Source organism: Herpailurus yagouaroundi, unplaced genomic scaffold (genome assembly GCF_014898765.1).
Source record: "Herpailurus yagouaroundi ecotype Mexico unplaced genomic scaffold, PumYag 184, whole genome shotgun sequence".
Lineage (NCBI taxonomy): Eukaryota > Metazoa > Chordata > Mammalia > Carnivora > Felidae > Herpailurus > Herpailurus yagouaroundi.
The window spans coordinates 36863887-36885900 of NW_024412415.1; the positions used below are offsets into that span (position 1 = coordinate 36863887).

The following is a 22014-nucleotide window of genomic DNA, read 5'->3' on the forward strand; positions in this document are numbered from 1 at the left end:
GAACCTGGAGCCTGCTTCAGATTCTGTGTCTCCCTCTCTTTCTGCATCTCCCCCGCTCATACTCTGTCTCTCTCTCAAAAATAAATAAACCTTAAAAAAATAAAAATGAAAAAGATTTAAACCTCAGTATTCTAAGACTGTTGATAAGACATTTTTTAGGATTAAAAAAAATTGTTTGACTATGCATGTATTTTCTTGGCTCAAAATTCAAAAAGTAAAAACTCTCCTACCTTAATGTGTTCACTACCTGATTCCCTCCCTCAGAAGTGATCACTTTAATTAATATCTTCATTCTTACTAATACTTTTCTCTTAAAAGTAGAACCTCTACCCTTCTCCTAACTTGATTTTTATCCTCCTTTTGAGACCCTAAATGTTTTTTTTTTCCCTGTCTACAAAGTTGTTTTATTAATTTAGGAACGTAAAAATGCACTGTGTATTCTATGGCATCTCTTGTAGTAAGCACTTTGGAATATTTAGACCTGCAGAAGCCTGTGAAAACTGAAACAGGGTAAAAGCTCATCTCCTGCCCATCTTTTTTGGTAATAAAATGAACTAGGAGGATACAATGCTTTCCTCCTGAATATTCACTTTCTCTGTCTCCAGGTTGGAACAAGTCCACATTCTTTTTTTTCTTTTTCTTTTAAGGTGTGTGTGTGTGTGTGTGTGTGTGTGTGTGTGTGTGTGTGTGTGTGTTCGTGTTCTGCAGCCACCCAACTAGCCAGGGCTTCTTGTGTTCCAGTTCTTTGCATTCTAATTCAACTATACTTTTGAGGAAAATGTATGAAAACGAAGCACATGTATAAATTCCTACAATTGGGGCGCCTGGGTGGCGCAGTCGGTTAAGCGTCCGACTTCAGCCAGGTCACGATCTCACGGTCCGTGAGTTCGAGCCCCGCGTCAGGCTATGGGCTGATGGCTCAGAGCCTGGAGCCTGTTTCCGATTCTGTGTCTCCCTCTCTCTCTACCCCTCCCCCGTTCATGCTCTGTCTCTCTCTGTCCCAAAAATAAATAAAAACGTTGAAAAAAAATTAAAAAAAAAATTCCAACAATTGTAGAGTACTTTTGATTGTGATTGTATAGTTATTTGTTTAATGAGTGAATCTAATCAGTTTAATTTTTATTAAACCAGAATGTCAAAGATTTGACACCTTTTTTTTTTTTTCTAGCTCACTTGTTTGTGTGTCAGAGCGGAACAATTGCAGTGTATACTAACAAATCTTTGAAGAGAGATAAAAAAGGAGTCTCTCTAGGTCTGCCTTACTTCCTAGGGAGGCTTTCTGTGCTCTAGCTACCCCATGTTGATTGGGGGAGGGCTGCCTACAATTGCTTTAAGAAAGAATTAGCACCACCAGAAGCAAGGCTTTTGGTCAGAACTACTCATTTCTATAGTGTGATATCAGCCATGTAGATGAAACTGTTGTTCCAAATTACTGTATTGTGATAAAAGTTGAAGAACCACAGTTCGGGTATGATAAGGATGTGGACACAGCCATAAGCTAAGGAAAAAGTTCATCCGGTCTGGGATTGGACCTTCACGTTTTTGCCACTGTGTCTTTTAAGGTCATTGCTCAATTAAAATGCCTTCAGAACCCTAGGATATTTGGGAGTAGGGGCAGTTGTTTTTCTAAATTATGGGATTGGAGTGGGTAGGAAGGAATTCTGGGTGCTGAGAACAAATTTTTCAGGAATGCCTACGTGTTTCTTGCCTGCTAATGGCCTCACACATGTACTTTAAAATTTTTTTTATTAAGTTTTTTATTTTAATTTCAGTATAGTTAACGTACAGCGTTATGTTAGTTTCAGGTATACAATATAGTGATTCAACAATTCTATACATTACTCAGTGCTCATCATGACAAGTGTACTCTTAATCTCCATCACCTATTTTGCCCATGTCTCCACTTCCCCTCTGGTATCATCAGTCTGTTCTCTGTAGTTAAGGGTTTATTTTTTGGTTTATCTCGCTCTCCTTTTTAAAATTTTTTTCCTTTGCTTTTCCTTTTTTGTTTTGTTTCTTAAATTATGCATGAGTGAAACCATATGTTATTTTTCTTTCTCTGACTGGCTTATTTCACTTAGCTTTATACTCTCTAGCTCCATCCATGTTGCAAATGGCAAGATTTAATTCTTTTTTATGGCTGAATAATATTCCATTGTGTATTATATACCACATCTTTATTCGTTCATCTATCAGAGGACACTTGGACTGCTTCCGTAATCTGGCTGTTGTAAATAATGCTGCAGTAAACATAGGGATTGCATGTGTCTCTTTGAGTATTTTTGTATTTTGGGGATATATATCCAGTAGTGTGATTACTGGACCATAAGGTCGTTCTATTTTTAACTTTTTAGGAACCTCCGTACTGTTCTCCAGAGTGGCTGCACCAGTTTACACTCCTACAAGTAGTGCACGAGGGTTCCTATTTCTCCACATCCTCTCCAACACCAGTTGTTGTGGTTTTGATTTTAGCCATTTTGACAAGTGTGAGGTGATATCTCATTGTATTTTGATTTGCATTTCCCTGATAGTGAATTGGGTTGAACATCTTTTCCTGTGTCTGTTGGCCATCTAGATTCTTTTAGAGAAATGTCTGTTCATGTCTTCTGCCTATTTTTAATTGGATTATTTGGTTTCTGAGTGTTGAGTTATATAAGTTCTTTGCATATTTTGGATGTTAACCCTTTATAGGATACGTCCTTTGCAGATATTTTCTCCCATTCAGTAGGTTGTCTTTTAGTTTTGTTTCCTTCTTTTGCTGTACAGAAACTTTATATTTTGATGTAGTCCCAATAGTTTATTTTTGCTTTTATTTCTCTTACTTTAGGAGACATATCTAGAATAAAGTTGCTACATCCCAGATTAGAGAAATTACTGCCTGTGTTCTGTTGTAGGATTTTTATGGTTCCAGATCTCACATTTAGGTCCTTAATCCATTATAAATTTATCTTTGTTGTGTATGATGTAAGCCAGTGGTCAATATTTTGAATGTAGCCTTCCAGCTCTCCCAACACCATTTGTTGAAGAGGCTGTCTTTTTCCCATTGCATATTCTCTGAGGTTAATGGGTTCTTCAAAATAATGCTTTAGTTAATTTAGAACATTATATAAATTGAGTACTTGATTTTTTACCAACTGATATTTCTTTAGCTGCTAAGCTGTGCTGGGGGAATACAAATACTGGGCAACTTTTTATTTTATTTTATTAAAAAAAATTTTTTTTTTTTAACATTTCTTTACTTCTGAGAGACAGAGCATGACTGGGGGGAGTGGCAGAGGGAGGCAGGGACACAGAATTCAAAGCGGGCTCCAGGCTCTGAGCTGTCAGCACAGAGCCCGATGCGGGGCTTGAATTCACGGACCATGAGATCATGACCTGAGCCGAAGTCGGATGCTTAACTGACCGAGCCACCCAGGTGCCCCTGGGCAACTTTTTAAAGAGGCATGTATAACTAAGTTACAATACAGTGATGTGTGCAGCATATCACTGACATACAAGGTCAGAGAAGGAATGTTTGTTTAATGCTTTTTTCTGGTTAAGTCCTGGTAAGGACTAATGCTGGTGGAACATGATCTAAAGCTAGATTTTGCAAAACGAATAGTAGTAGCTCACTAGGTGGATGGGATTGGAGAAGGCATTCCAGCCAGAGGAATAGAAGGAGTAGAATGTGCAAAGGCAGAAGCCGTTAATGGTATGGTATGGGAAGGAGTGTGGTAGGAGCTGGGCTAGACAGGTAGGCAATTTATGAAGGGCTTTAGCATAGTTCTAAATGAGATGCATTTATCCCCTAGGACCTGGCAAAACAAATTAATGTGGGATTAGTGTGTAGAAAGACCACTTTGGCAGTATAGGGAATAAATGAGAACAGGATGAGATTAGGAAGCAAGGAGAGCAGTGAGAAGTCTATTTCAATAATTTGTGCAAGAGGGGTGCCTGGGTCGCTCAGTTGGTTGAGCGACCACTTCAGCTCAGGTTGACTTCAGCTCAGGTCAAGATCTTGCGATTTGTGAGTTCCAGCCCCATGTCAGGCTCTGTGCTGACAGCTCAGAGCCTGGAGCCTGCTTCAGATTCTGTGTCTCCCTCTCTCTCTGCCCCCCTCCTGCTTGTGCTCTATCTCTCAAAAATAAATAATAATAAAACATTTTTAAAAATTAAAAATAGTTTGAGCAAGAAATATATGATGTGGTTAGCAAGGTTGAAATAGACATTCAAGGAATTAGGGTGTGGAATCAGTAGGAATTGGTAAATTTTATAACAGGACAAAAGAGCTAGTGGTTAAGTCTTTGGTATCATATATAGAACTAAGTTCAGGTCCAGCTTTGCTTTTTATGGGTTGTATAACTTGGTGTCATTTATTTTAATAGATGCTCTTTCCTTATCTGTAAAATGAGTAGTTGAAAAATAGTGTAGTTGAAGCTTTAAGCAGCCTTCATTTAACTGACTTCCAGATTAATTGTTCCTCTCCATTCCCTCAATAAAACAGACTTATTTGATGTCCATGGTAAGCTCTCAGCTTGTTGACTTTCCTAGATAAGCAAAGTAAATGGAAAAAAAAAATTTAAACCCTTTTTTTTTAATGTTTATTTTTGAGCAGGGGTGGGGGAGGTGCAGAGAGAGAGGGAGACACAGAATCCGAAGCAGACTCCAGGCTCCATCCTGTCAGCTCAGTGCGTGGCTTGAACTCACAGACTGCGAGATCATGACCTGAGCCAAAATTGGACACTTAATCGACTGAGCCACCCATGAGCCCCAAAATGAAAAAATTAACGTCACAACAGGCCTCATACTTTATGATGCCATTTTTAAATTTTTTTTTTTTTTTCAACGTTTATTCACTTCTGGGACAGAGAGAGACAGAGCATGAACAGGGAAGGGGCAGAGAGAGAGGGAGACACAGAATCGGAAACAGGCTCCAGGCTCTGAGCCATCAGCCCAGAGCCCGACGCGGGGCTCGAACTCACGGACCGCGAGATCGTGACCTGGCTGAAGTCGGACGCTTAACCGACTGCACCACCCAGGCGCCCCTATGATGCCATTTTTATAAAACATCCCAAATAGGTAAATCCACAGGGACAAAAAGATGAGTGGTTGTCAGAGACTCTGTTGGGGAAGGGAGTGAGGTATGGGGAGTGGCTGCTACCAGGTATGACGTTTCTTGTTGGGGTGATGAAATGTTCTAAAATTAATGGCTGATAGAACTGTGTGTCACAACTCTGAATATAATCAAAACTACTGAATTATACACTTTGAAAGTAAATTTTCAAAGTGGTGTGTGAATTATATCTGAATAATGTTACCCTAGAAAATATTAATAATACACACACCACTTTGACATTTCTGCAGTTGTCCAGTATGTCATTTTATAACTTCTCTTCTTCCAGTATAGGATCATGCATTACATTTGATTATCATGTTTAATTACCTGCTTATTTTTTTGAGAGGTTACAGTAAGAATTGTATAAATGGTTAGACCCATTGAAAATGGGAAGTGTTGGGGCGCCTGGGTGGCTCAGTCGGTTAAGTGGCCGACTTCGGCTCAGGTCACGATCTCACAGTCCGTGAGTTCGAGCCCCGCGTCGGGCTCTGTGCTGACCGCTCAGAGCCTGGAGCCTGCTTCGGATTCTGTGTCTCCCTCTCTCTCTGACCCTCCCCTGTTCATGCTCTGTCTCTCTCTGTCTCAAAAATAAATAAACGTTAAAATTAAAAAAAAAAAAATGGGAAGTGTTTTTCTTCAGTCTTTGTTAAACATGGAGAATGGATCCATGTTTAGATGTATACAAAATAAAATGATTAAATTAAAATGGCTTTTTACATGGATCTCTAAACTTTTATTTTATTTTATTTTGTTTTATTTTATTTTCAAGTATATTGATTTATTTTGAGAGAGACAGAGAGAGCACGAGCAGGGGAGGGGCACAAAGAGAGGGAGAATCCCAAGCAGGCTCCACATTGTCAGCACAGAGCCCATCGTGGGGCTCGAACTTATGAAGAAACTGTGAGATCATGACCTGAGCCAAAATCAAGTTGGACACCTAACTAACAGCCACCCAGGCACCTCTGGATCTAAGCTTTTAATGAAGGTTACTTAAGCAAGCTAGCATTTTGGGATATTAAGGTGTGTTTTAAAAAATAACTTTTAGAAACTTCTTGAAGTGTGACTACTTGTTTGAATGGATTTGAAGTAACCGAAGGACTCTACATAGATTTTAAAGATACTGATGGTAGTTTTGTATATAAATGTTTTACCAAATCTTGGTAATTGGCCTAAATGACACTATCATATATTCTTTTAAGCACCCAAAGTTACCTAGATGTGGTGTTAGCAACCATTTTTACATAGGAAGACAGGGAAAGGTAGAATGGTAAAATGCTGAAATATTAGTTTTATTTTGTGATTCTAGTAGACTTTGGTATTAGAGAAATTTTCTACATGTAATAATTGCCATATTAATTTTGGTATAAAATGTCTTTGGATGTGATAATTTGTGTATTAAAGAGTAGCCTGTGAAGAAATTGTGTGGCATGGTTACAGAAGTGCTTGCCATATCTGTAACTGTTAATGGTATTAAAAATACTGATTACTGCAGTGGTACTATTTCTACTTGAAAGAAAAGAAATCAAAATTTAGTTTATTTGGGTATGTGTTTGGGAGGACTGTAGACCTGAAGTTCAGGCATTTTGCTTATAGAATATAGATAGATATATTTTCTTCTGGTTTCCCCCTTCCCTTTATATACCTTGATTTTAATTTTTATCAAGTCTGTCTATCTGGCCTTTGCCGCTGTGGCCCATTGATCTGTCCATCTGTCTGTTACAGTGCATATTGGGTACTTCCAGAAGTATGAATTCAGTGATGCAAAGGACAGGCGGGCTGCAGCAGCAAAGGTAGGACAGAATCATTCCAAAGACAAGTCATTAAAGGACCATTAAATACACATATGTGCAAGCACACTTGGCAGCAAGTACAGTACCTCATTATTTTAAGGGCCTACCATTTATCCTGTAAATCTTGAGGACAAGCCTCTTGAGGACAAGCCTGTTCTGACATGACAGACTTGATATATCCATTTATAAAGGGTACAGTTTTGTGTTTTTTAAACCAGAAGCTTACTCGGCACTTAGGCAATAGTAAATTGGTGTGTGCCGTTGTCTTTTTTTTTTTTTTTTTTTTAATGCTAAATAATAGAAGAAATGATTACATGGAGGGTATTCATGCTGTTTGCTTGATTCATGGGCCTGGTTGGTTAATTTTCAGAAACTATGATGACAGAGGACCCATTTGTAAAACTGGGAGGAAAAGGAGGAAAGCTAGATTGATCTGGCCATGTGTGTATATGTATAAAATATACATTAATATTTATATATCTGATTCTGGAATATTTTGATGGAAATAATTTGAATCTTGCAGGCTTAACTTCTGGAAGGAAGTTTAAACATTTCTATTTAAATGTTTGTACCATTTGCTTAGATATTTGTATCCATTTGCTTGTAAAATGATAGCAATTACAATACCAGTACCTGGCTTTCTTTTTTTAAATGCTATATTAGAATGAGAGAGCAACAGTGTTTTTTATACTGAATTCCAAGACAAAATCATAGGCAAATTTTAAGAACTCAGGCAATATAATGCAAATGTTTGAAGAAAGAGAAATGGAAAGCTTGCATCGAAGGTAAAGTATTAGGTTGCTTCTTTATATTACCCTAGTATTGGCTGACAAAGTAAGATTGTAGGGTTAGCTGCATGATACAGATATGTGCATCATTTTCTTTGTGGATATACTTCTAAAAGGAAGGGGCTCTGTTTTTCTAAATAGGTTAATACAGTGCTTTTTAAGGCTTCCCGAATGAAAAGGCAGATACAGGTTTGTATCTGGTTTTCAATGAAGATTGCTGAATTTTCAAAATGACTATAAAACCTAAGATCTTAAGTATCTGCTGCCTAAATTCTGGCCCAAAAGGCTGAGGTTAGTAGTTAATACTTAATAAACTATATATTATATTGAGGAGAACTAGTCTGCATTCTCTTAAATGTGGAAATGTATTTCAAAGTTTCATGGTATACCATAGTAGAGGTTTTTTGAATCAATTGTGTTGAAACAAGATGTTTTGGTATTTAAGATGGCTCTTTTTTTGGTCTTGGAATCCTTTTTAGTTAACTTTTTTACTCTCTTATTCCATACTTAGCCCTTTCTTCCAAATGTATTTTATGTATTTCACAGTCTAAAGAGAGCATAAATCATTGCTTACCTTGTATGGCAATATTAAAATGAATATTTGTCATGAGCCTATAATTTCTTTAAAACTGTCAAATCTGGATTAATATAAAGCAAACTAATGTAAAGCAAACTAGGGTCATTCTAATTCTGGCTCTGCCACTGTTGACATTTCAAAAGTAATTTCTAGTTTTTAGTTTTTTTCCCCTTTTATTTATTTCTTTAATTAATTTTTAAATTTACATCCAAGTTAGCATATAGTGCAACAGTGATTTCAGGAGTAGATTCCTTAATGCCCTTACCAATTTAGCCCATCCCCCCTCCCACAACCCCTCCACCAACCCTCTGTTTGTTCTCTATATTTAAGAGTCTCTTACGTTTTTGTCCCCCTCCCTGTTTTTATATTATTTTTGCTTCTCTTCCCTTAGGTTCGTCTGTTTAGTATCTTAAATTCCTCGTATGAGTGAAGTCATATAATATTTGTCTTTCTCTAATTTTGCTTAGCATAATACCCTCTAGTTCCATCCACATAGTTGCAAATGGCAAGATTTCATTCTGTTTGATTGATGAGTAATACTCTATTGTATATATATACCACATCTTCTTTATCCATTCATCAGTCAATGGGCATTTGGGCTCTTTCCATACTTTGGCTATTGTCGATAGCATTGCTATAAATGTTGGGTTGCATGTGCCCCTTCAAAACAGCATACCTGTATCCCTTGGATAAATATCTGCTAGTGCAATTGCTGGGTCATAGGGTAGTTCTATTTTTAATTTTTTGAGGAACCTCCATACTGTTTTCCAGAGTGGTTGTACCAGTTGCATTCCCACCAGCAGTGCAAAAGAGATCCACTTTCTCCGCATCCTCGCCAACATCTGTTGTTGCCTGAGTTGTTAATGTTAGCCATTCTGACAGGTGTGAGGTGGTATCTCATCATGGTTTTGATCTGTATTTCCCTTATGAGTGATGTTGAGCATTTTTTCATGTGTCAGTAGCCATCTGGATGTCTTCTTTTGAGAAGTGTCTATTCATGTCTTTTGCCCATTTCTTCACTGGATTATTTGTTTTTTGGGTGAGTTTGATAAGTTCTTTATAGATTTTGGATACTAACTCTTGTCTGATATGTCGTTTGCAAATATCTTCTCCCATTCCGTTGGTTGCCTTTTAGTTTTGCTGATCATTTCCTTCACTGTGCAGAAGGTTTTTATTTTGAGGAGGCCCCAATAGTTTATTTTTGCTCCTGTTTCCCTTGCCTCTGGAGATATGTTGAGTAAGAAGTTGCTGAGGCCAAGGTCAGAGAGGTTTTTGCCTGCTTTCTCCTCTAGGATTTTGATGGCTTCCTTTCCTACTTTGTTTTTGTTTTTTTAATTTTTTAAATGTTTATTTATTTTTGAGAGAGAGAAAGAGAGCACAAGCAAGGAAGGGCAGAGAAAGAGAGGGAGACACAGAATCCCAAGCAGGCTCCAGGCTCTGAGCTGTCAGCACAGAGCCTGATGCAGGGCTCCAACTCATGAACCATGAGATCATGACCTGAGCCAAAGTCAAATGCCCAGCCAACTTTGCCACCCAGGTGCCCCATCCTTTCTTACATTTAGGTCTCTCATCCATTTTGAGTTTTTGTGTATGGTGTAAGAAAGTGGTCCAGGTTCATTTTTCTGCATGTTGCTGTCCAGTTTTCCCAGCACCGTTTGCTGAAGAGACTGTCTTTATTCCACTGGATATTCTTTCCTGCTTTGTCAGAGATTAATTGGCTACATGTTTGTGGTTCTATTTCTGGGTTCTATTGAGTGTCTGTTTTTATGCCGGCACCATACTGTGTTGATCATTACAGCTTTGTAATACGTCTTGAAGTCGGGGATTGTGATGCCTTCAGCTTCGGTTTTCTTTTTCAAGATTGCTTTGGCTATTCGGGGTCTTTTCTGGTTCCATACAAATTTTAGGATTGTTTGCTCTGTGAAGAATGCTGGTGTTATTTTGATAGGGATTGCTTTTCCCCTTTTAAGATGCATGTTGGTTATTAATGCCTTCTTTGAAAGGGATTGTTAGTAAGGGTGTGAAGATGGGAACTATTTAACTGGATCTAGATCATTGCTAAGATTTGATTTTTTTTGTGTTTTTTTTTTTTTAATAGCGTTTTGGGCTCTGACTTCGGCTCAGTTCATGATCTCGCAGTTCATGAGTTCAAGCCCCGCATTGGGCTCTGTGCTGACAGCTCAGAGCCTCGAGCCTGCTTCGAATTCTGTGTCCACTTCTCTCTCTGCCCCCCTGCTCACACTCTCTCTCACTCGCTCTCAAAAAAATAAAAATAAAAACATTAAAAAAAATTTAAATAGTGTTCTTATGTCAATAAACACGAATCCAAAGTTGAAATGTATTTTATTTTAGAAGAAAAATAATGTTATATTGGTGTTCTTTCCTGCTTCCTGCTCCAGTTTAGTTTATTCTGCAAGTTGCTATTTTTTCCTTCAGTATTACTGTGGATTTAAAAATTGTACAGTATTTTCTAATAGGGACATATCAGTTTATCTTTTTTCTTATTGTTGGGCATTTTGTTCACTCGTATTGTGTGTCTTCTTCCTATCATTCCCTTCCTTTTACTTTCTTGACCTAACCTAACCTTCAAAGTGGGTTTGTTGGACTTTGGGTATAGACATTCATAGTTTTTATAAATAAGATGGAATGTTTTCAAAGGTTATTGAGTTTATCTTTTAACCAGTAGTGTGTGAACTGTCATTTTCTTTGCTCTTTTGCTGACACAGTATATTAAGAATCTTTAAATTTTTCATTAGTCTGATAAAATATTATTGGTTTTAATTTAACATTTCTCTGAACTGTCTTTTAATTTAATGTTTATTTATTTTGAGAGAGAGTGCAAGTGAGGGATGGGCAGAGAGAGAATCCCAAGCAGGCTTCATGCTGTCAGTGCAGACAGAGCCTGATGCAGGGCTCAATCCCCTGACCCTGGGATAATGACCTAAGCCAAAACCAAGAGTTGGACGCTTAACTGACTGAGCCACCCAAGCGCCCCATCAAGTGTCACTTCAAGAAAAAATAAATCAAGCTATGAGCAAGTTAAGACTTGACTATGATCACAAAACAAAATGACTTTTTTTAAATCACAAGTTGGAGAAAAGAGCCAAGGTAACAATCATATATTAAGAGCTCGTGATGAGGGGTGCCTGGGTGGCTCAGTTGGGTCCCACTCTTGGTTTCCATTCAGACCATGATCCCAGGGTCATGAGATTGAGCCTTGCGCTGTCAGTGCAGAGCCTGCTTGGATTCTCTCTCTCTCTCTCTCTCTCTCTCTCTCTCTCTGCCCCTCCCCCCTGCTCTTGCTCTCTCTCAAAATTTAAAAAAAAAATGACACTATTGAACAGTGTTTGTTTTTATGACAGCCCAAATAGTGTATTACGATTATTATGCTTTTTTTTTTTTTTTTTTTTTTTTTTAAACAGGCTTAATGCCAAATACTCTGGACCTTCCCCGAGAACAATGCTTCTGATATCAAGGTCATTTTGATTGTATTTACACTTCTGGAGTCCTCCATCCTGCTGTTGTAATCACTAACTCTTCCCACTAACTCTTGAATTGGACCCTTTTTCTTAGACTTGTGTCTTTTCTTGATTTAATCTCATTTTGCTGGGCTACATCCTTAATTTAACTCCCATGTAACTTTATGATGTTACTCATTGTGGCCCTGATAGTGTCTTTAATTTGTCTTCAAATTTGGTTGCTAGATGGGCTAGCTGGAAAAGTCTGGATTGAATGTTGATGAAAGATAACTGCCTTCTGCACTTACTGTTGCTAATAAGTCCAATACCAGTCTGGTTCTCGTTTCTTGATGACTTTTTTTTTTTTAAGTTTCAGCCTTTTCTCTTTTTTTTTTTTTTTTTTTAAATTTTTTTTTTCAACGTTTATTTATTTTTGGGACAGAGAGAGAGCATGAACGGGGGAGGGGCAGAGAGGGGAGACACAGAATCGGAAACAGGCTCCAGGCTCTGAGCCATCAGCCCAGAGCCGGACGCAGGGCTCGAACTCACAGACCGCGAGATCGTGACCTGGCTGAAGTCGGATGCTTAACCGACTGCGCCACCCAGGCGCCCCTCAGCCTTTTCTCTTTATTCTTGGTTGTTTCAAGTCTCTTCATTGTGTTGGGCCTTAGTGGACCGTTTTAACTGGAAGATTTGTGTCCTTTATTTATTTTAATGTTTATTTACTTTTTTTGAGAGAGAATGCATGCACATGTGTGGGAGGAGGGGCAGAGAGAGGCAGAGAGAGAATCCCAAATGGGCTATTTGCCCGAATTCACCAACATGAGATCATGACCTGAGCCGAAATCAAGAGCTGGACACTTAACTGACCAAGCCACTCAGGCACCCTCAGATTTGTGTCCTTTTAAAGCTTTGAGAAATGAACTTATAATACTGCTTTGGTAATTTTCTTCCCTCTCCTCTCTTTCTGGAATTCCTGTTAGGTGATTGTTGAAAACAATGGATAGTGGCTTAAATAAAAATGATGATAAAACTACACAAGAAAGACTGGAGGGAAGGTGCATGTAAGAGTGCAAAATCATCATCAATGAACATTGTGATAGATGATATCTAAAATAGAAAGATAGTAACTATCTGAGAAAGCATATTATTTGGGATAAAAGTACTAGAAGGAACAGTGAAAAGAATTTAAAATACTTGCCTCAAAGGATTGGAAATCAGTATTGACTGAGATGTGGCAGAGAGGATTGTTAAACCTTGAGGTTATAATTAACTTTTAAAACTATGCACATACACTAAATTTAAAAAATGCTTAAACAGTGATTCAGTTCAACCCCATTATTAAAGATCCACATTTAGTGATACTGTCATTATTTAATTACTTATTTGGCTTTTTTGTTTTTATTGTGCACTATGTTAATATACTGGGTAAACTTCTAGCAGGAGTAGGTGAGCATAACCAAGTTATTTTTAATCAATCAGGAAAATTCTTCCTTAATTGATCTCCCGACTCTTTGACACAAAAATGTGGAACACTTCCTGAATTTGCATGGCATCCTTGCACAGGGGCCGTGCTAATTTATGTATTGTTTTAGTTTTAACATATGTGCTGCCACAGTGAGCACTGATCTTCATTCTCTAAAATCCTTTCAGCAAGTATATGTAGAAGTGTTCTTAGGCTAGGTATTCATTATAAGCTTCACAAAAAGAGGATGATTCTGGTTGTATATGCCATGTGTTCCTTTTGTCATGAGTGTTAATCATTGAGCCTGTGTTTTTTGAGAATAATTGGCAAGAAAATGTACTGGAGATGTACGTGGCCTGTTATAGCTTGGTTATAAAACTTTCTTTAAATGATACAGGAGTATGTATGTGTCTATTTCAAGATCATTTGAATTTATGGCTACTTCTTGAGCTTTAAAGAAATTTACAGTGGCTTTTTTTAAGTAAGATCTTTCTGAGATAAAAATTAAAACCCCCATACTTTTTAAATAAGCACTATGGTTTTCAGAGAATCTCACTTGTGTTTATATTGTACAAATTTTTGTATGCCATGTATACATACATGGAGTGTCATTAAGAAACTGTGAATTGTTAGAATCCTACCACTTATCAATAGGTATTTTGAGTTGCTATGATAAGAAAGGAGGAAGTACTAGTTCAAATTATGTACTGTTAAAATTTGTTCTTAAGAAGTAGTTGGGAATGTGTATCTTTTTTTTTTTTTTTTGAAGTGCCTCCAAAGGAAGATAAAACTATATACAACACTTCTTTTTTTTTTTTAATTTTTTTTTTCAACGTTTTATTTATTTTTGGGACAGAGAGAGACAGAGCATGAACGGGGGAGGGGCAGAGAGAGAGGGAGACACAGAATCGGAAACAGGCTCCAGGCTCTGAGCCATCAGCCCAGAGCCTGACGCGGGGCTTGAACTCACGGACCGCGAGTTCGTGACCTGGCTGAAGTCGGACGCTTAACCGACTGCGCCACCCAGGCGCCCGTATACAACACTTCTTAACAATATTCAGTTCACTTAACAGAACGAATTCAATTTTGTATGTCATCTTCAGGTAGTTTGGAGATGGCTAGTGGTTGTGTTAAGTGCGGTACATTGAAGTCACTCAACGTTTTGGTTGTGTGTTTGCGGAACATTTTCAGTGGTGCCACAGTAGCTATGTATAGAATGCTAATACTTTGGGCTTGACAATTGGAACCCAGAGGTGAACGTGTGAATAGATAACTAAGAGGATTCTTAAATAATTCTCTAACAATTCTGAATTACTGCAAAAATAGTCAAGTAACATAAAGTGGACTATATAGAATTTTCATTTGTGGTTTAAATTAGCTGTTATGTCAGGGTAGTTTGGAATTGGGAGTTACCTGGTTCTTGGACTTTCCTTTAAATTCTTACCCTTCTATCTGTAGGAATTTTTCTTCCTCTCAAAGAGTATGGGGATTTTTTCCCCTTCAGTTAGGAGACTGAGACCCAAGAAAATCTTGCCTTGAATGGGGCTTCATGTAATGGTAAACGTTTAAAACTAGGGTTATATTTGTTGGAAGTGACTTGGCTGTTCATCAACTAGATGCTAAAAGCATATAGTGCTATGTAAAGCCTTCAGTTTGTTTTTCTGATGTAAAATACAAGTTTTACCTAACATTGTTTATACTGTTTACATAAGATATATCCCTTCCATCACATGCCCCACTTTGGTTTGGGGTTGAATACAGAATAAATCAAATGATACACACAGTGATAGTATCCTTTCTTCTATTAATAGAAACATTTTATTTCTTTTACTAAATTTTGATTAAACTCTTGACATTCTCTAGAGGTGAAGTCTTGGCTCTCCAAATTTAAGATGACATAGAAGGAAGTAATTGCCTTCATAATATGCATGTACAAGGGCAGGTGAAGAACAGCAAAGCCAAATTTGAGATGTTATTGATGGTAGTTGGCTAAATGTATTCATTAGCAAGTTTGGTGCAACAGGATTACATGTGGAGTTCAAATGCGTACCTCAGCACAATTTCAAGTTAAGTGTCATGGATCTACAGAATTCTATGTAGTTGGTCAAAACTTGTCAGTGTTAAATTTTTATTTTAATTAATGTCCAAGGGTAGTGAGTGAAATTGTGAACTTTTTGCTGAAGTAATCTCCAAGCAGCATCTTCAATGGGAAAGTCTCCTAACAACATGACCTTCAACATTTTATTCTTGTCTTTTACCTTCCTTCTTGGAGGGTAGCTTAAAAGTAAATATTCGAAACTGGAAACTTTGAGGATTAGTGTTGTTTAGTTGTACATTTGTTTTAAATGCATACAGCTTTTAAGCCATTTGGGAATTCTGTGATGGTCTTCCTCAGTTCTGTGAAGTACCTTTTTGTGCTCTGTTGGGCTAGAAAGCCAAAAACTATTTCTTTTTTCTGCTGTTCCTCTTTCCTTTTTTTTTTTTTCCTGCAATTGTAAGGATATGAGATTTTTTTTGCAGTAGCAGAAATGTAGCATTGCATTGGCCATTCTTCTGCGTTATCCAGAGGCATTTGTGGCAAAGGCAGCAGATAGACTCTGTTTTGCTTTGTACATCACCTGGCTTCTTGGGTATCTAGAGTCAGTCGTGGCAGTGGTAATGATGATTTCCTGATTCTAGCTTTCTAATCCTTGGATCATCTCCCATTCTTGAATTTAGTGGTTCCATTGGTGGCTTGTACAGGAAGAGCTCCTTGTGACTCAGTTGTGTAGTATTCTGGTCTCGTTCTTGTACTGTCCACTCCTCCAGTCCATCTACAAATCAAGCACTCAATTCCTTTTATTAATTCCTCCTTTGCCCAGAATATCTATTTAGTGGTTTTTATACCCTTCATCAAATCCTGAATAATCAAAATCCAGAGCATCTTTTGGTGACAGATACTACTCTTCCATTTTGTATATGGTACTGTGTGAACTTTGGATACATAAATAATGTAGTCTGTTGAATGTCATTTATTAAGCATTAATTATATTGCAGCTTTTTAGTGATTCTTAGTATAAAGCTCTCAACATACTTCTATATCTTTTAAGAGAAGAAAAATTATACCTGAATTACATATAATAATTTCTTTTTTTCAAAATGTTTATTCATTTTTGAGAGCGAGCATGAGTGGGGGAGGGGCAGACAGGGGGACAGGGGATCTTAAGGAGACCCCGCTGACAGCAGCGGCCTGATGCGGGACTCGAACTCACGAACCATGAAGTCATGACCTGAGCTGAAGTCAGATGCTCAACCACCTTTACATGATAGTTTCTTAAAAAGAAGTCAAGTATTGAATTAAAATTAAGGAGAAATGGAAATGAAACCTTTTAGAGTTAGTATAACGAACTCTCAGAACTTCCTGTAGCTTGTATCAGTGCTTGTCAAACTTCATTATGCATATGTATCACTTCAGAAACCTGTGGGAGGCACCTTTGAGAGTCTGGTTGAAATGATTCAGTAGATGTGGATTGAGACTTAGGATTCTGAATTTCTAACAGATTCTCAGGTGATTGATTTTGTGAACTACAGTTTGAGAAGCAAGACTTACACTGTTTATAGTTGATTGTTACAAAAGTAATACAGTACAGAAAAAAACACATTTTCCCCTCATTCCCAAATAAGCACCTCCCTCAAGGATGGTAACTCTCCAGAGGTGCTTTATTTATTTTTTTCTTTTTCAGAGCAACTTTAATATAAATCCTTTTAAACATTTTATTACATATTGAATATATCATAGAACTTTACCTTTTTTTAAACTCAAAAATGAAATATTATACATTGCTCAGTAACTTGCTTTTTTTTTTTTCACTTAGTGATGTGTCATGGATATCCTTCCATGTGCATGCGTACAGACCTATTTTCTTTTGTTTATTAATTGCTGCATAATGTTCTAAGTATGGATATGGCATAATTTGTAGGCATTCCGCCCCCCCTTGGAAGAATGTAGGTTATCTTTGCCTTATTGCTTTTCCAAATAATGTGCATGTAAAATTTCTTCTCCTTCCCCTTCTACACTTACATATTTCTGCAGAGTAAGTTCCTGGAAGTGGAATCTCTAGATCCTATCTTAGGTCATGTGCATTTAAAAATTGGTTTCTTTAATCTTTATTTATTTTTGAGAGACAGAGTAACAGAGCACAAGCAGGGGAGAACAGAGAGAGAGGGAGACACAGAATCCGAAGCAGGCTCCAGGCTCCCAGCTGTCAGCACAGAGCCTGATGTGGGGCTCGAACTCACAGACCGCGAGATCATGACCTGAGCTGGTCAGATGCCCAACTGACTGAGCCACACAGGCGCTCTATGGTCATGTGTGTTTTAAATTTTGTTGAGTTCTGCGAAACTACTCTCACAAAAATTTTACCAAAGTTGCCATTTCGCTAACATGGGACATTTACCCTCCTCTGTCCCTGCATATTATAAATTTTTAAGATTTTAGCCGTTGTGGTAAATTAAAAACACCGTATTAAAGGGGCGCCTGGGTGGCTCAGTCAGTTAAGCGGCCGACTTCGGCTCAGGTCATGATCTCGCGGTCCGTGAGTTCGAGCCCCGCGTCGGGCTCTGTGCTGACAGCTCGGAGCCTGGAGCCTGTTTCAGATTCTGTGTGTCCCTCTCTCTGACCCTCCCCTGTTCATGCTCTGTCTCTCCCTGTCTCAAAAATAAATAAAACATTAAAAAAAAAAAACAAACCACTGTATTAAGGAGGTTGAATATTTTCTTGTTTTTCAGCTAATTGTATTCTTAGAATTCATAAACCATCCATTTGTGTTGTATTGTCTTTTTATGGACTTGTGTGTTTGCTTATTTACTGTTTATTTTAGGTGTTGCAAATATTTCTATGTAGAACTTTTTATAAAATATGGCTTTTAGGTTCCTAATATTAAGTAAGGCATTACGAAGCAATAGTCTATAAAATTTGGATCAGCAGCAGCTCTCTTAAGGAGCATGTAGATTAAGCTACATGGAAACATACTATAAAAACAAGACCTTTTTAAAAGAAGTTTTTGTTTAAATTTCAGTTAACATACAATGTTAACATGCAGTTTCAGGTGTATAAGATAGTGATTCAGCACTTTCATACAACACCTGGTGCTCATCACAAGTGCACTCCTTCATCTCTAACACCTATTTACCCATCTCCCTCCCACCTTCCCTTTGGCAACCATTAGTTCCCTCTAGTTAAGAGTTTGTTTTTGGTTTGCCTGTCTTTTTTTCCCCTTCGCTCATTTGTTTTGTTTCTTAAATTCCACATATGAGTGAAATCATACGATATTTGTCTTTCTCTGACGGACTTAATTTCACTTAGGATGGTACTCTCTAGATCCATCCATGTTGTTGCAAACAGCAAGATTTCATTCTTTTTTATGAGCCCATTCTTTTGTAGGAAAATTGTCAAACTGAGTTTTGAGATGGAGTGTATAACCTGTTTAATTTCATTTCAGATCAAATTATGAGATAGATGAAAAGCTATACTTTGAGGCCTTTCTGTGTGTGTTAATTGGGCTAAAAAAGTGTCTTCTTGCTGCTTCATCCTAGACTATTATAAAACCCATTCATTTAATATTGAGCTTTCCCTTTTTAAAAAAAATTTTTTTGATTACATTTATTTATTTTTGAGACAGAGATGGAGCACGAGTGGGGGAGGGACAGAGAGAGAAGGAGACAAAGGATCCAAAGCAGGCTCCAGGCTCTGAGCTGTCAGCACAGAGCCCGATGTGGGGCTCGAACTCACAAACTGCAAGATCATGACCTGAGCCAAAGTCAAACGTCTAATGTCAAAAAATAGTTGCCTCCCCACAATACTAATCATTGGAATGTTACTCAGTAACTTGATTGGGTCTACTAGGAGATCTGTCACATTCTTTTTTTTTTTTTCAACGTTTATTTATTTTTGGGACAGAGAGAGACAGAGCATGAACGGGGGAGGGGCAGAGAGAGAGGGAGACACAGAATCGGAAACAGGCTCCAGGCTCTGAGCCATCAGCCCAGAGCCCGACGCGGGGCTCGAACTCACAGACCGCGAGATCGTGACCTGGCTGAAGTCGGACGCTTAACCGACTGCGCCATCCAGGCGCCCCTGTCACATTCTTTTAAACGTAGGCTCTGCATTCATGTGTACAACTAGAATTGTGGTTCTTCATCTTGGCTGTGTAATGGAATTGCCAATGAGCTTTCAAAAAATGGTAATGCACGGGTTCTTTCCTTACACTCATCCAATGATGTATTTGTTGTGGGGTGTGGCCCAATACAGGTGTTTGAAAGTTCCTCAGATGATTCTAAAATCTACCCACATTGAGAACCACTTGATCAAAGAATGGAGGATGATAGTGCATTGATATTAAGGCCTCAGCTGGGACAGTTGGCATGTTCAGATTTACTTTTCAGGGCAAAAGCAGGGGGTGCCTGGGTGGCTCAGTCCTGTAAGCGTCCCACTCTTGATTTTGGCTCAGGTCATGATCTCACAGATTCGTGAGATTGAGCTCCGAGTCAGGCTCTGCACTGATGGCACAGAGCCTACTTGAAATTCTTTCTCTCCCTCTCTCTGTCTGCCCCTCCCCTGATTTTGCATGCGCTCTCTCTCAAAAAATAAATAAACTTTAAAAAAGTGCAAAAGCAGAACTTTGTAGATACTTTCAAAGCAAACACTTGCTATCACCTTAGAATGTAATTTTCTTCAAATTACTACAGTATTACACTTCTATATTCATATTAGAGTTCTAAATGTATACTCTTTCAGAGCTCTCACAGTTGGAAACTATTTAGAGCAGTAGTTCCTAATTCTGTCTGCATATTACTATCATCTGGGGAATTTTAGGTAAAAAAAAAATTTGAGTAAGAAATTCACATACCCATGTCCACTCCAGATAATTGAATCAGAATTGCTCTGGTGAAGTTTAAGTACTGATATTTTTAGAGTTCCTAGGGAGATTTTAATACATAGCCCAAATGAGGGACCATTGTTTTAGCTAGAGAATATATGAGATTTCAGATTGTGTTAGGTCTTTTCTTGCTTTGTTTATATCTTTAAAAAAAAAAAAAAAAACGCCAGTAAGAATAGGATGAAGAGTTATTTCAACCAAGGGCTTGAATTGATGTTCTACACAACTAATCAAGAATTTTGGTAGCATGCATAGGTGATTTCTCTCCTTTTATTAGTCCCCAGCCTAAAGCATTTAAATCAGAATCTTTTAAGGGTGGTACTATAAGCATACATTTTTATAAATTTTTCCTAATATTCAGATCCTATGAATCTGTTTCATCTTGGGTCCAGTCACTTAACCTCTCTAACCTTATCTGTAAAATGTGAATAATGCCTACCTTATATAAAGTATCGATGTGATGACTAAATCAAATAATAATGTGTATAAAGTGCCTGGCATTGAATAATTTCATGTCTGTGTTCTATTCAGCATTGTTCTTTTGACACTTGTACTTTCTTTTTTTTATTTATTAACTTGTTTTATTTTTTATTTTTTTAAATTTACATCCAAATTAGTTAGCATATAGTGCGACAATGATTTCAGGAGTAGATCCCTTAGTGCCCCTTACCCATTTAGCCCATCCCCCCTCCCACAACCCCTCCAGTAACCCTCAGTTTGTTCTCCATATTTATGGGTCTCTTTTGTTTTGTCCCCCACCCCCCGCCGTTTTTATATTATTTTTGTTTCCCTTCCTTTATGTTCATCTGTTCTGTCTCTTAAAGTCCTCATATGAGTGAAGTCACATGATTTTTGTCTTTCTCTGACTAATTTCACTTAGCATAATACCGTCCAGTTCCATTTACGTAGTTGCAAATGGCAAGATTTCATTCTTTCTGATTGCCGAGTAATACTCCATTGTGTGTGTGTGTATGTATATGTGTGTATATATATATATATATGTGTGTATATATATATATATATACACACATATACATACATATATATACATCTTCTTTATCCATTCATCCATCGAGGGACATTTGGGCTCTTTCCATACTTTGGCTATTGTCAATAGTGCTGCTATAAACATGGGGGTGCATGTGTCCCTTCGAAACAGCACACCTGTATCCCTTGGATAAATGCCTAGTGCAATTGCTGGGTCATAGGGTAGTTCTATTTTTAATTTTTTGAGGAACCTCCATACTGTTTTCCAGAGTGGCTACCCATTTTCTTTTTAAATGTTTATTTTATTTTGAGGGAGAGTGGGGAAAAAGCAGAGGGAGAGAGAAAATCCCAAGCAGGCTCTGCACTGATAGTAGGGCTCGATCTCACGAACTGTTGAGATCATGACCTGAGCCAAAATCAAGAGTCAGATGCTTTAACTAACTGAGCCATGTAGGTGCCCCATTCTTCCCCCCTACCCCCGCCTCATTTTTTTATGTAGGCTTCACACCCAGTACAGAACCCAACACAGGCCTTAAATTAACAACCCACCCCTAAGATCCAAGATCTGAGCCAAGATTCAGAGTCAAACTTTTTACCTACCGAGCCACCCAGGTACCCCGACACATATTGTACCTTAAACAGTCACAACTCCATTATAGGTGCTCCAGTGTAGGTTAAAAACTTTTACACTTAATATTTAAAAATTATATTTTAATTTACATAAAATTTATACTTTTGGTGTACAGTTCCATGAATTTTGACCAGTGTCTGGAGTTGTGTATCCACTACTACAATCTACACACAGAACAGTTCCATAGTGGCCCTCTAAAAAATTCCTTCCTTCTACCCTGTTCATGCAAATCCTCCCCCACCCTTAATTCCTGGCAGCCAGGGATTTATACGAATCCTGTAGTTTTACTTTTTCCAGGGTGTTATA

At 37.9% G+C, this 22014-nt stretch overlaps 1 protein-coding gene and 1 non-coding gene across 2 annotated transcripts in view; one reads left to right on the forward strand and one right to left on the reverse strand.

Moving 5' to 3' along the window:
• ARIH1 (ariadne RBR E3 ubiquitin protein ligase 1) overlaps window positions 1-22014 on the forward strand; it is a 140377-nt gene that overhangs the window by 22306 nt on the left and 96057 nt on the right. The gene's annotated exons all lie outside the window — the stretch shown is intronic.
• Window positions 13230-13333, reverse strand: LOC121042191 (U6 spliceosomal RNA). The gene has a single exon (XR_005796034.1). It is a non-coding gene; the product is annotated as a U6 spliceosomal RNA (small nuclear RNA).